At 45.5% G+C, this 11,306-nt stretch overlaps 1 protein-coding gene across 1 annotated transcript in view; it reads left to right on the top strand.

Annotated features, from left to right (window-relative positions):
* The window catches only part of LOC117074210 (zinc finger protein 878-like), a 79,945-nt gene that overhangs the window by 53,062 nt on the left and 15,577 nt on the right, over positions 1-11,306 (top strand). The window lies entirely within an intron of this gene.

Raw genomic sequence — 11,306 nt, 5'->3', positions numbered from 1 at the left:
CTAAATATAGAAGGAGAGGGGAATGTGAGGTACAGAGGTGCAGCGTGTGAGACGTGCAGTTTCAGGGGAACCATGGGTACAGCTAACCAAGGGACCAGATGGGAGTTACTAATGAGAGCTGATGAGAAGGGGGTAGGCTGTTTTACAGTAACTAGGGGCAAGGAGGAACAGGAAAGTTGAGTTTGAGAACAAATGACAAGGAAGTTAGCCGGCTAAATCTTTGAAAAGAAACTCAGAGAAATGTACTGTGTGTTACAATTCCTCCTTTTAATTTTCTTATGATCTTTTTCTCTTTAAACTTTTTAAACGTGTTTTGGCTTTGCTGTTGATTTGATCTTTGGAAAGGAAAAGTTACTAGAAACCAGCGTGGGGGAGAACTAAGGGGGGTTTCAGTAAGATTGCTGGTCTGTTGCAATCCTTGGGATTAGCCTATGGATGCAGGTATGAACACAACACTAACAGGAAGTAAGTACATCTGTACGGACTGTACGAGCGTAAGTATTGAGGGGGGGCGCTAGATCTTTATTTACTGAACTACTTTCCTAGCCATCTTGAAATAGGGTCATTGACTCCAGAATTTTTAGCTAATTCTTTGGATAAAGTGGTAAGTCCTTGCAAGGCCTTTGTTATGCTCGCACTGGGGGGCAGTATTGTTTGGGATGAAGGTACAACATTGGGTTTTAATCATAACACAAACTCCACCTTTTTTGGCTAATAACATGTCTAGAGTCATTCTGTTTTGTTTGTTTGTTTTTTGTTTTTTGAGACAGAGTCTCGCTCTGTTGCCCAGGCTGGAGTGCAGTGATGCGATCTCAGCTTACTGCAAGCTCCGCCTCCTGGGTTCATGCCATTCTCCTGCTTCAGCCTCCCTAGTAGCTGAGACTACAGGCGCCTGCCACCACGCCCGCCTAATTTTTTTGTATTTTTTAGTAGAGATGGGGTTTCACCATGTTAGCCAGGATGGTTTCAATCTCCTGACCTCGTGATCCACCCACCTCGGCCTCCCAAAGTGCTAGGATTACAGGTATGAGCCACGGCGTCTGGCTGAGCCATTCTGTTTTCTTAAGCTATTTGGCTAGTAGGCCTTCATTAGTCAGCTATTCTTTTGATAGCATCCTCGGTATAATTCATAAACTGCTGCTGATTATAATAGATGTAATTTATCTAAGCTACATTTTTATTAATAGTTATTCATGGAAATATGGATTTAAATCTTGCAATTATTTGGTCTCAGGTTTTGAACGTGTTAGGCAACTGCCCGTGGGACTCTAATGGCCTTTATGTAAACTTGAGATTCAAAAGACTTATAAGGGGCTTATTTTATTTTTCGGTGTTGTGGTTTTTCCTTGTATAATTGATGAAATGCCAGGGTGAAAGGGATCGCCAGTTGGACAAGAGCACCAGTGCTGCTCCAGTTACTTGGCAGAGTGCCCAGTAAAGGTCCACTACAATACCACCATACATCTGCTTGAGGATGACTAAGGGCAGACTGATGGGTAAGTTTTTGGAAGGGCTTAAGCTTATTGCATCTTGTTAAACTTCTAAGGAATGCCAAATTCTCCTCTTGTTGTGAGAGACGAGGTGAAACTGACATTGGGGGACGGACACTGAATGGCCTTTGGGGGCTGACCTGCAGGTTGTTGGACTTCAGGATATAGCAGAGAGAGAGCTTGGCATGCTTTGTTGCCCCAGGCTGTGGAATTTTGGAAAAGAGCTACCATACGGCCTATGCCTGGTCGACTGAAGGCCTATCCTAGTGGAAAGGAAACAATCCAGGCCTCTGGTCTGCCATGCGTACAAGCATAACAGTTGCTTTTGTTCAATGTGCAGACAGAATCTTGAATCAATTCCAACCAGGCATTTACATCTTGATATCCTGTTTTAATTGCTAGGGTTTGTCTTAAATCTTTTACTTCTACAATATTTACTTTAGTATTATCATTAGGTAGAAAAGAGGTGGCAGTCTGATTAAAAGAAAGCTTAGAAGGAGAAGAGAAGGAAGGGGGTAAAGAGAATGAAGAATTAATAAAACGCACTTCAAAAGACCTTATGAGGTCTGTGCTGGCCAAGTTGGCTCCTATGCCATAGAAAGGACTTAAAGTAGGTTTAGGGTCAGTAGAGGCGGAAATTTGTATGGGATTACATTGATTATACTAGGAATTGGGGGAGGTGCTTTTTTTAGTGAAATGAATGTATGGTTTTTAGGATATACAGCCATCTGCTGATGAGGTCTAGCCTTGATATTTGGTTGTCCATAGGACATCATTCTAGCTATGAGAGACTTGTTTTCTTATATTTGTTAAGGAATAAGAGTCTTGGTAGGGGGAGCCTTTCACCTTAAAGGGACAGAGATACTTATACTTTTCTGAGGCTGAGACTTGTCTTTGACTTTGGAGATCTTTACAGGGTATGCTAGATATAGCATTAAACGTGATAACGGGGTGAGTTTGATTGAGTCACATTAATGACAAGGTGGTCAGCATTGGAAGGGGAAAAGAAAGAGTAATAGAATGGGTGGAAGAGAGTTAAATTTTTCTTAGCTTTAGTTTGAGGGGGTTTCCCCCTGGAATAATGGCCTACGATTTTGGGGGTGGCAGTGCTTTCTTGACTCGGGTGTGATGGGTCTATCCTTTCTCTGCTGTCCGGACTGCAGTTTCAATGGTGGGAAGTACTAAGCCGCCTCGTCAGCTGGTGTTGATGTACTGGGAACTCTAGCGGAGGCACCTGCACTGGAAAATTGTGAGTTTTGAGGGAAGAGAAAGTGGAAGATAAACCAAGTATGTAGGAATGTTGGCAGTGGATTTTTTTCTGCTAACTGAAGGTTATTTAACACTTGGGTGATTAACTCTTCATGAACAAGGCTTTGACCTTTATTATTAATTGTCTGAAATTTTCTAAATGTATGAACCACCATAAAGGCGTATTTAGAATCAGTATAGATTAGAATAGATGGTTCCTTTGCAGGTACTTTAAAGCTTGACTAAGTGCAGACAGCTTACAGATTTGGGTAAACTAATTACTAAACAATTTTTAAAATTTTATTTCTCTAGGGACTTCTCTGTTAATTATTGAACATCTGTTAAATCCTTTTTTCTTTAATCATTTTTGAAGGGGGTTTCTCTTGAGTTTGGCCAGATGTTTGCATGGTAATCAGTTAAATCTAAACATGTGTGCTTCCTTTTTAGATTTGGATCTTTCGTTAAGAAACTTGTTAGGTTAAGCAAATTACTAGTAATATTATCATTTTCAACAGAATAGCTTCATATTTATACACATGTAATCCTTGTTTGGTGGTACATTTTAATATAACCGACTTTAAAGAATCAAAGTTAGGCCGGGCGCGGTGGCTCAAGGGGCCTGTAATCCCAGCACTTTGGGAGGCCGAGGCGGGTGGATCACGAGGTCAGGAGATCGAGACCCTCCTGGCTAACACGGTGAAACCTCGTCTCTACTAAAAATACAAAAAAAATAGCCGGGCGCGGTGGCGGGCGCCTGTAGTCCCAGCTACTCGGAGGCTGAGCGGGAGAATGGCGGGAACCGGGAGGCGGAGCTTGCAGTGAGCCGAGATCGCGCCACTGCACTCCAGCCTGGGCGACACAGCGAGACTCCGTCTCAAAAAAAAAAAAAAAAAAAGAATCAAAGTTCTTTTCTGGTGGATATTTTCACTTTTAACACTGGCCTGACTATAATAAACGCTAGTGGATATATCAGCTGAAAGATTATCTATTTCTTGCTCAGGAAACTTAGCTGCGGGGATGCCAGGCTGCTTGGAGCCATGGCTGAAGCCCCATATTACTCGGCCTCGGCAAAAGTAAGGCAGATATCCTATAATGTAGCTTGCACGGGGCATAGGGTGGGGCCTGGCTCGCATGTCATGCAGAGCCGCCGTCAATACAGTGCTGGGACCGTGGACCAGCCAGTGGGCAGGAGCATGGGCTTTGCCTGCCGCGGGGGTGCACTATGGGCCAGACAACGCTAACAACATGTTGCGGCAGATCATTCATGTTGCTAGCCTGGCAAAAGCCATCTGGTGAATTAGGAGCTTGGAGTTCTTTAGGGGAGAGGGACTTAGGCTGGGGAAGAACAGACTTATGGGGCAATGCCTGAGGGGAAGGGTTGGGTATATTAGGTGGGGAATGGTCTAGGGGATTTTGCGTATTGTTCTTTTTGCTAGGAACCCCTGAGCCCCTTCCTTCACTGTCTTTTTCATTCAAGATGGTTCTATCTTAATAGGGCACATGTATAACTAATTTTCCTCCAAAGATTAGTTTTTGACTTGCTTCTTTCAATCCTTGGAGGAGGGGAAAAGACAACTCCTTGCCACTAACATAGGGCATAATCTATTTCTTCTCGGGAGGCAGGTCTTCTACTGGCAACATTCTGCATTAGAAGTTCACAAATCCATCCCTCATTTGACTCAAATTCTGGCCAGAAAACTAAGGGTTCAAGGATTAGTTCTTGAGTTTAAAAGGAACAGCAATATTTTATCATTAATTGCTTTTTCTTATGTTTAGTCTTTTCATTATCTTTCTAATATTTTAACATGAGATCTAGGGGACTATTGGGGGGATATCTTTGTTGCTAACTTTATATTTTTTGCTTGTAATGATTCCTATACTGGGTCCTGGTTAGGCTCAATCCCTCGTAATAGGAATCTCTTGCCTAGGGGCGCTTGCTGTGGCTCAACCCCTCATATTAGGGATCTCTTGCCTATTTGGGGGGTTCCTTGTGGCTCAACCCCTCATATTAGGGGGTCTTTTGCCTATCCTTCACTGGAAGTGTTGCCAAGGCTCAATTCGACTATCCTTTAGCTCCACCTGCTGGAGGTTCCTTGCACTCTTCTTTCGCTTCATCCACTCTGGCTGCTTCCCTCGCAGGTTTGTTTCAGATTCCTCTTAGCATTGACGGCAGGTCAGTATAAACCTGTGACAGGACCCCCGAAGGGCTGCCCTAAGCCGTGTGAGGTGAACACAGAACCGCAGATTGGACCCACTCACTCCGCACAGCAGTGGTGCTTGTTACCATTCATGCACTTTCAACCCCCAGAATGCCCTGACACACCCCTCCGACTACCAAAGAATTACTTTGTTGCCGACGTTTCCTACCTTGGTCTGTGCACAGAGTTTACCTGGTCCCTGCGGTGTTGCAAGCCTCTCTTCCCCGCGTTGCTGACAGTCCGGGTTTATTCGTCAAAATGGGTGGGTCTCGATCTCCTGTCCCTGAGGCCACCGCAATGGGGCAGTGGGACGCATCTCCCCAGGGTAGGGTGACCGAGGAACCCTTCCAAAAGGAGAATGGGGATCCCGGACGATCCCCCAGAATTGTTGGATATAAAATGCTCCCGGAATAATGCTCGGTGCCGTGAAATAAAACCAGCACTCAGGCAAAAGTTTTTTTTTTTTTTTTTGAATTCTCTCAGCAAGACAATTTACTACCGCAGAACGGTGCCACTTGCATCAATCAAGATCACAGGAGCACAGAGAACAAAGGAGACCAGCAGATTTTTATCCTTAATGCAGTCCCTATCTCTGTGTCACTCCTTCATGGGCTGGGGTTGGACGGCACAATCTGAGCTGACCCGATTGGCTACTTGAGCTACTTGCATGTATTTTTCTAAATATAGAAGGGGAGGGGGACATGAGGTACAGAGGTGGAGCGTGTGAGACGTGCAGTTTCAGGGGAACCATGGGTACAGCTAACCAAGGGAACAGATGTGAGTTACTGATGAGAGCTGATGAGAAGGGGGTAGGCTGTTTTAAAGTAACTAGGAGCAAGGAGGAACAGGAAAGTTGAGTTTGAGAACAAATGACAAGGAAGTTAGCCGGCTAATAAATCTTTAAAGAAAAACTCAAATAAATTCACTGTATCTTACAAATCGGACCCCAGAGGCCCCATGCATGTCAAACCCCAAACACTGCCCAGAAGACAGCCCCAGGCTCCAGAGGTACAACACTAGAAAGGACAGAACTCCCACACATACGTGTGCATGTCGGTGTTATGCCTTCCAGGGCTCTTCAGCTTCTCAGAATCCACACTCCTTCTGGAGCTGCTCTGAGCAGCTGGAGGCCACCAGTAGGAGAGGGAGGGTTGCCCGGAAGCCCCCCGGAGCTCCCTTTCCCTCCCTTGGCAGGCTCCAGACTGGCCCCAGTGTGGAGTCACCGACCTCGGACTCTGCTGCCCCCTGCAGGTTATTCAGCTACTTCTCACCCCGTTGATCACTTCCATGACACAAACATCCTCAATCCCATTGTGTGAATAAGACACCAGCACAGTCCCTGCTCTCCTCCTATGTTTATGTATAAAGTGGGGTAGGAAAATTCTAAGATAACTTAAGTGCATTTAAAAGATGTCCAGATTGTGGTGGAGGTGGCAGCTGAGGGACCCGCGTTCAATGACACTGCAGCACCTCCAGGCCAGGCTGGTCGGAGAGATGGTGGAAAGCTGGAGATGGATGTGGATATGTGGAGGGAGCATTCCAGGGAACTGGGATCTGCAGCAGTGCGGCTCTAGGGCCCGGACCCCGGGAGAGCAGAGATGGGGGCTCCCGGGACAGCACGCTCGGGAAGGAGAGAGTTGGGCGGTTTCCATGGGACAGGGGTGCTGTGGCAGCTGGTGTGGGCCAGTAGCTATCATAACTAAGCCCGATTGGGACGTAAAAACTTGGATTCCATGGGAATTTATGGAAAGGAAGGCTCTGATGACAAAGAAGTCATCGATGAAGAGGAGGATGAGGGTCACTGGCAAGCTCGCCCCCTTATGAAAAGAAAAGTGAACACTTAACTACTGCTGCAACATGGGGTCAAAGGATGAGACTCTCACTGTCAGGGAACAGACTGCTGCAGAAGAGATTGCAAAGACCTTTCAACAACAGTCTGGGAGGCCCAGTGCTGTGGATCATGCCTGTAAACCCAACATTTTGGGAGGCCCAAGTGGGAAGATCACTTGAAGCCCGAGGTTGGAGACCACCCTGAGCAGTGAAGTGGGACCCTCCCATCTCCATAAAATTTTTTTAATTACCCAGGAGAAGTGTGTGTACCTGCAGTCTCAGCTACTCAGGAGGCTGAGACAGGAGGGTCACTTAAGCCCCAAAGTTTGAGGCTGCTGTGAGCTGTAATTGGGTACTGCACTTCAGCCAGACACTGTCTCTAAACAAACAAAATAAAATAAAAATCTAACCAAACTCCCTGGGGAAATGCTGACCCCCTTTGATGATCAAAGTGCAAAACATAGCAGGTGGTGACATTTCCTTATGGACTGGATCATTCCAGCCACATAAGAGGCTTGAACTATTGAGGATTTGCCAGGAGCGATGGCCTCCTTGCAGTCAATGGAAAAGGCCCTGGTAAAACCATCCCTTTAAACTTTATCAAATTCATCAGGGAGGAAGGGAGGAGGAAATCTTAAACCAAGCTTGCAGCACCTTCAGCATTAATCATTGGGTCAGCTTGTTCTCTGACCTTCCTCATTTTGCTTCATACCTAGTGTCCTAGAACCCCTTAGACCCTAAATGATAGTTCCTGTTAACTGCTCTATAGATAACAACTTGAGCATTAGATGTTTTCCCTTTGAATTTCCCTTTGAAATATTTCCTTTTCAGGGCGGGGTTCATTGGTTCATGACTGTAATCTCAGCACTTTCGGAGGCTAAGGTTGGGGGATCACTTGAGCCTGGGCATTCAAGAACAGCCTGGGCAGCCGGGCGCGGTGGCTCAAGCCTGTAATCCCAGCACTTTGGGAGGCCAAGACGGGCGGATCACGAGCTGAGGAGATCGAGACCATCCTGGCTAACACGGTGAAACCCCGTCTCTACTAAAAATACAAAAAACTAGCCGGGCGAGATGGCGGGGCCTGTAGTCCCAGCTACTCGGGAGGCTGAGGCAGGAGAATGGCGTAAACCCGGGAGGCGGGCTTGCAGTGAGCTGAGCTGAGATCCGGCCACTGCACTCCAGCCCGGGCGACAGAGCGAGACTCCGTCTCAAAAAAAAAAAAAAAAAAAAGGCCGGGCGCGGTGGCTCCAGCCTGTAATCCCAGCACTTTGGGAGGCCGAGACGGGTGGATCATGAGGTCAGGAGATCGAGACCATCCTGGCTAACACAGTGAAACCCCGTCTCTACTAAAAAAAATACAAAAAACTAGCTGGGCAAGGTGGCGGGCGCCTGTAGTCCCAGCTACTCGGGAGGCTGAGGCAGGAGGATGGCGTAACCCGGGAGGCAGAGCTGCAGTGAGCTGAGATCCGGCCACTGCACTCCAGCCTGGGCAACAGAGCGAGACTCCATCTCAAAAAAAAGAAAAGAAAAGAAAAGAAAAAAGAAATCCAGACATTTGTTGGTCTTCAGATTATTGGAGAGCATTATCTGACACTTAGTCCAACGTTTGATACCAATATGTAGAATTATGAGAAAGGGGCACTTGGGACTGGGACACAGCTCTGCAGTTAATGTGTTAGTATGCTGACATACTAACTTCAGCAAGACACGGTCTCAAAAAAAAAAAAATCCCACAAAACTCCCTGGGCATGGTGGCTCATGCTTATAATCCTAGCACTTTCGGAGACTGAGCTGGGAGGACTGCTTAAGAAAAAGAATTAGAGAACAGCCTGGGCAACATAGCATAATCCTGTCCCTATTATTTAAAATTCTAAATAAAAGTCTGAAAAGTGGCATTTCCCACCTATTCTCTATGAGGGAGTCCTCATCTACATAACAAGGTCTCCTTAGCTACACAGAAGGCAAGCTTCTTCCCTTCCTCTTCCCTAATCTGTCTTGCCATTAAACCTGATTTACCCACCAAATCCGGGATTTTTTGGTCAGCCACATCTGCATTCTTTCCTGGCCTCAGAATGGTATATAAGCTTTTTTTGTCTTATTGTTGGGTGGGTCTTCATTCTGAAGGCTCCCATATATAAATGTTAAATAAATTTATATGACTTAATCCAAGTTCCATGATCTGAAAACATTTTTCCTGTCTTTTCACCTTATTTTATAAAAAAAAAAAAGTGCAAGAACATGCATATCTAAAAATGAGCCTTTTCATATCTCAGAAGTCAAGATATTTTTCATATATAACCAGAAAATGGTATTCGTATTTAATAATGCCCTAGTATCAACACATTGAGGGATATTAAAACATCATTGATAGTGTAAAGCAGAATTCTGGAAGTTTAGCTTTGAATACATTTCATTTTGTCGGTTAAACATTGAAGAGAGTGTGTGGTGTTAGGATATGTATTGATTTTCATCCAGGGTAATAATGTTGGGTGTGTTAGGCCTCCGGGAAAGTCCCTGACCTTCTCCTGCCCTCTTCCACTCTAATTTAGTTTCCCTACCTTTTTGATTGTGGGTCTTAAAATCCTCCCATGAGAGGGTCCCACTGACTTCATGAAGAGTTTTTTCCTACAGAGTGTAGCCTTGGAAATACTCATTAGATTCCCTATCTGTAGCTGTGTGTCTGAAGGTAGTTCCAGCATAAACTACGAGTCTGAGGATTGCTTAAATAACTTATTTCTAAATGCTGAAACAAAAATTTCAGATTTCCTTGTCTAACCAGATGCAGAAAAGCATATGTTATAGATGAAGCATCAGGACTCAAACAGGCACCAATGTCGCTGACTTCCAAAATTAGTGGCGTTCCTGGCATATGAAGATCCTTTGGGACTGTGCTCCAGTGTCCTCTTTGGGTGCTCCTTGGGCTCTTTGTGAAACATCAAGACACCCCCATATCTAGGCCAATGTCAGGCTCTCCAGTGTGTTCTGTTCATCACCCTCACCCTGCACTTTAATTGTCACTGTCATTGGCCATTCCAACACTGCTTGCATCCTGTGGAAAGTCACATTTGGGATCAAGTGAACTGTGTTCTTTCTACTCTTTGGTGAAAAGTATCAGGGTGTATTTGGCCTTCAAGGGAGAAGGATGAGACAGGAGTTGGATGCAGGTGCATCCAACTTTTTTTTTTTTTTTTTTCATGAGACGGAGTCTCGCTGTGTTGACTAGGCTGGAGAGTGCAAAGGTGTGATCTCAGTTCACTGTTATCGCTGTCTCCAGGCTCAAGCCATTCTCCTGCCTCAGCATCCTTATTAGCTGGGATTACAGGCACACACCACGATGCCCAGCTAATTTTTGTGTTTTTAGTAGAGACAGGGTTTCACCATGTTAGCCAGGCTTGTCTTGAACTCCTGACCTCAAGTGATCTACCTGCTTTGGACTAGCAAAGTGCTGGGATTATAGGTGTGAGCCACCGTTCCTGGTCAGGTTTCACTGCCTTGTCTTCCCTGCTCTGAGTTACTTTGTGTGACCTGACAATCAATGATTCCACCCTTCACTGATGTGGATACATTATCTGGGACTGGGTATGTCACCTCCACACACAGACAGGGTTTGGTCAGTGGCTGATGCTGCATCCTGTGGTGCCTGGATTTTGAACTTAGGGAGTTTTAAATAAGTGTTTCTGAAGAGCAGCTTCATTGGCACCTAAAAGGAAGTGACTGAATTGGTCTATGCCATTGCATAATATAGAAAAGAAACTTCTATGTTGCTGTTAACTTTACACTGCTGATATAAGCAGGCTGTTGACAAGTTAACATCAACAGCACATTATCAGAGAAAGACAGGCTTGTATTTAGACAATTTACACAATTTTTTTTTTTTTTTTTTTTTTTTTGAGACGGAGTCTTGCTCTGCCACCCAGGCTGGAGTGCAGTGGCCGGATCTCAGCTCACTGCAAGCTCCGCCTCCCAGGTTTACGCCATTCTCCTGCCTCAGCCTCCCGAGTAGCTGGGACTACAGGCGCCCACCACCTCGCCCGGCTAGATTTTTGTATTTTTTAGTAGAGACGGGGTTTCACCGTGTTAGCCAGGATGGTCTCGATCCCCTGACCTCGTGATCCGCCCGTCTCGGCCTCCCAAAGTGCTGGGATTACAGGCTTGAGCCACCGCACCTGGCCAATTTACACAAATTTTTAGCCTCCTATGACTCAGTAAAGCAATTTGAAAAAATGTAGCTTTATAAGGCATAAATGAATTTATATGTTTTAACTAAGGTACTTTCTGATAAACAGTGCCCATACATTTTAGGAAATATTTTAGTCTTTAGAGAATAAGTAAGGCAAAAACGGGTCCAGGAGTCTACAGATGACCTCCCCTCACCACAAAGTCAAGTCTTTTTTTTTTTGAGACGGAGTCTTGCTTTCACTTTGTCACCCAGGCTGGAGTGCAGTGGCGCAATCTCGGCTCACTGCAAGCTCCACCACCCGTGTTCATGCCATTCTCCCGCCTCAGCCTCCCGAGTAGCTGGGACTACAGGCGCCCGCCA

Source organism: Trachypithecus francoisi, unplaced genomic scaffold, assembly GCF_009764315.1.
Source record: "Trachypithecus francoisi isolate TF-2019V2 unplaced genomic scaffold, Tfra_2.0 Lachesis_group5, whole genome shotgun sequence".
NCBI classification, from domain to species: domain Eukaryota; kingdom Metazoa; phylum Chordata; class Mammalia; order Primates; family Cercopithecidae; genus Trachypithecus; species Trachypithecus francoisi.
This window is presented reverse-complemented; position numbering and strand designations above follow the sequence as displayed.